Here is a 4458-nt window from a genome sequence, read left to right on the forward strand (position 1 = left end):
GAAATGAATATGTGGTCATGTGTGTGAAGACAATTGGCTATTTTTAAGATTATTATTATTATTAGCGCACTGGCAGAATTGTTAGCATGCTGGACAAAATGCTTTGTGACATTTTGTCTGTATTTACACACTGAGTTCAAATTCTGCCAACTTTGCCTTTTGTCCTTTCTGGGTCAATGAAATAAGTTCTAGTCAAGCATTGTGGTTGGTATAATTGACTAGCACCCTCCATCAAAAATTTCAGCCCTTGTGTCTATAGTAGAAAGGATTATTATTGTAGGTTCATGACCCACTCAATTGCTCTGACATAAAAGGGCTCAGAAAGGATCTGGCACAATGACTCTTGGAAGATTTATCTGATGCATTATTTTCATATCAAAGGCTTATTTATGTGTGCCTCAATTGTATAATATCGCAATAAAATGTAAGCTAGAACCAGTTTTAAACTGTAACTTGGAGCCAGTTATAAAATGTAAATTGGAGCCAGTTCTAAAACATAGGTTAGAGCCTGTTCTAAAATGTAAGCTTAGAACCAGTTGCAAAACATAACTTAGAGCCAGTTCTAAAGTGTAGTTTAGAGCCAGTTCTAATACAAATGTCTGTGAAACTATATTTCAATACACAGTTGGAATGAAAAGAATGACATGAAAACCGTATCTTCCCATATGCTGTTGCCTCTAGGCCTAAGGCTGAACACCTTAAGAGTAAACTCTGCATGTGTGTTCTCTGAAAGAGGAATGTTTTTCATTTTGAGTTAAAATTACAAATAAACTAGTGGATACAGGAGAAGGAGGAGTGGTGCTAGTCTCCTATTCAATCAGCTCCTCTCCCCACCCCTATTGCAATGTAATAGATATTAACATTGACAAGTCTGTAATATTCTGCTGCCTCTGCATCACATTACTAACTTGGATGTTCATAGCTTGTCAAGCTCCATGCAGGTAGAAATAAAATTAAAATGAAATAAGCTTTTCAAGAGAACATTGACTAAAAGGCTTTAAAATGTATTTGTGGAGGAGGAGTTGTAAAGCTGTGTGTATATGTGTGAATGTACATACATACAGAAATAATACATCATACATATATGTATATGTAAGTGGTAAAGCCACAAAGGTGTGTGTATACATACATATGTATGTATGCATATGGAGAAATTGTAAAGCCACGACTGTTTAGTTGTGTGAGTACATATGCAGATATTATTGGAAAATGGTTTGCAATTGCATTTAAGCCATTTATCCATCAAACTTGTAGCTGCCCGTGGGTAGGAGGTGGGCAAAAAAAACCTGTAAAATACAATATGCTAATTATTTAAATAACATATTCGAATCATTGTTGTCATTGTTTAACCCATTTCTCAACATATTTTTATTGGAATCCACTGTCCTTGTTTCTGTTTATTTTGAAAATGAAGAAAAAATTTTGTAAAATAATCTTGTCATTAAGCTGGTGTTTGGAACAAACCAACATGAAATTTTGGCAGCAGATCTTAATATAGACCATTTTAAAACAGAGTTTGTATTATAGAATCAAGGGTGGTCTTAGGTGGGTTGGTATCCTATTTAATCCATGTCAGTATGGGTTAGTGGGTTAGATAAGATTCAACAAGTCAGAATGTTGAGCCCCAATCAACATCTTCTTTGACTGAGTTTTCTAAGGCTGGATGGCTTTCCTAATGGCAGCCACTTTACAGAGTGTATTGAGTGTTTTTCTTTTATGTGGTTTTATCTCTAGCTAGGCTTCCAAGTAACTTGCAAAACAAGACCCCCCCCCCCCCACGACTGAGTGGAAGTGTAATATTCAGGAAGGTGGCTTTATGTCAGGTGTAGAGAGGCTAAAGTATGGTAGACAAACAGGAACAGATCTTCTTCTGTAGAGGTTACTGTAGAGGTTACAGCTGAAAAGAAAGAAAAAATTGTGTTGATGAGGTGTGAGGTGGGTATGCTCAAGATAAATATGAGAAAGAGTAGGGAAAGAAAATTGGGAAAGGCAGGTAGGTGACAGATGGTTAGAGACAGACAGATAGAGGTGAAGGCAATAAATAGTGAACTTGGGTGGGCCTTGGTGAATGGTGAATATCAATGTGTGAGGGTAAGGTAAAAGAAATGAGAGAGTAGGTGGTAGGTGGCAATATATAAACAAAAGTGGGAAGGTGGAGAGCAGAAGGATAATAAAATTGTAGATGGATAAGAAAAAAAAGGGAGATGATGTGATGTGTATAGGAGCAAGAGAGAATTTCTTTGGTAAAAATTTACCTTTTCAGTTTATGGGATTTACTTGTTTACTTAATAATGACTCAATTGATGCATAATAAGTATTACTGGTTAACGGAATGTCTGTGCAGAAAAAATATTGAAAGGAACCTACAAAAATAACCTTGAAAATGAGTTTGGGTGGCAAAATTTTGAACTCTTTAGTTAAGAGATGTAACTGTGCCTGAACAATCTTTATCAATACTCGATTTAAGAACAAATGTAAACACGCACACATATTAGGTGCAAGAATGACTGTGCGGTTGAGAAGTTTGCTTCCCAACCACACGGTCCCATGTTCAGTCCTTCTGCACAGTATCTTGTGCAAGTGTTTTCTGCTTTTTGCCTAGGTCAACCACAAACTTGTGACTGAATTTGGTAGATGGAAACTGCAGTGTTGTTCATCAGAAAATGACTCAAAAACATGTTTATAAAGAAGACTTGTTCCCATCATATGCCACGTGTGAGGATTCTGCCCATAATAAAGAAATAAGTAATAATACAATGTGGCTGTATGTCATAAAACACTGGCAATGCTGGGATGCATTGCTACTATATATATATAAAATATATATATATATATACACACATATATATATATATGTGTGTGTGTGTGTGTGTGTGCGTTTGTGTGCGTGTTATTACATATATATGTATATATGTAAAACTGACATTGTGTGTGTCTGTACACATGCATCACTAAGACTTCAGGACTAACAAACAGATTTCATTCAGATCATGCATATGCCTAACACATGCAGTCTCAGGAGCCAAAAAAATTTTCAACTTCTAACCTAATGCAAGCCCAGAGTAATCTCTTATTGCTTACACTATTTCAGTGTAAACAATAATTACGTGTTAAAAGTGAAACAGTAAATTCTCAATTGTACTGTGAGATAATACTTTCAGTTTAATACTTCCAATATTAGTACTGTAACTATTATCTCACATATATATATGCATACACATGCACATGTGCGTCTGTATATCTATATATGTATATATATACTTATACATATGTATATGTGTATATATACGTATATATATATATATATATATATATATATACACGTATAAGTATATATATATATATCATCATCATCATCGTTTAACGTCCGCTTTCCATGCTAGCATGGGTTGGACGATTTGATTGAGGACTGGTGAAACCAGATGGCAACACCAGCCACCAATCTGATTTGGCAGAGTTTCTACAGCTGGATGCCCTTCCTAACGCCAACCATTCAGAGAGTATAGTGGGTGCTTTTACGTGTCACCAGCACGAAGGCCAGTCAGGCGGTACTAGCAACGGCCACGCTCAAAATGGTGTATTTTACGTGCCACCGGCACAGGAGCCAGTCCAGCGGTACTGGCAACGATCTTGCTCGAATGTCTTTTCATGTGCCAGGAAGGCGACGTTGGTAACGATCACTCTCAAATGGTGCTCTTAGTGCTCCACTGGTACAGGTGCCATCATGATTTCGCTTTCGCTTACCCCAACAGATCTTCGCAAGCCAAGTTTAGTATTCAATGAAAGAGATGTTGGCATGGGTGCCAGTCTACAAATTTAGTTTGATTTCGATTTCATTTGCCTCAACAGGTCTTCGCAAGCGGAGATTAGTGTCCAATGAAGGAATGTTACGTGTTAGTGGGCTGGCTACATCCCTGGCAGAGGCCTTGGATTTTGGTCTCACTTGGATTGCCATGCACAGCATATTTCCAAAGGTCTCGGTCAGAAGTCATTGCCTCAGTGAGGCCTAACGTTCAGAGGTCGTGCTTCATCACCTCATCCAGGTCTTCCTGGGCCTGCCTCTTCCATGGGTTCCCTCAACTGCTAGGGTGTAGCACTTTTTCACACAGCTATCCTCATCCATTCTTGCCACATGTCCATACCAGTGCAATCGTCTCTCTTGCATACCACAACTGATGCTTCTTAGGTTCAACTTTTGTCTCAAGATACTTGCACTCTGTCAGGTATGCACACTGACATTACTCATCCATCAGAGCATTCCTTGCGATCTTACGCATGTCCTCAGCAGTCACGGCCCATGTTTCACTGCCATGTAGCATGGCTGTTGGCAGATGCTCAGGAACAATAAACACTGAAAATGTGCAGAAAGCAACCTTTGCCACATTCCAAGGAGAAAAACTAGAAGATAGATATATGTGTGTGTGTGTATGTATATATATATATATATATATATATATA

Source organism: Octopus bimaculoides, chromosome 10, assembly GCF_001194135.2.
Source record: "Octopus bimaculoides isolate UCB-OBI-ISO-001 chromosome 10, ASM119413v2, whole genome shotgun sequence".
Lineage (NCBI taxonomy): Eukaryota > Metazoa > Mollusca > Cephalopoda > Octopoda > Octopodidae > Octopus > Octopus bimaculoides.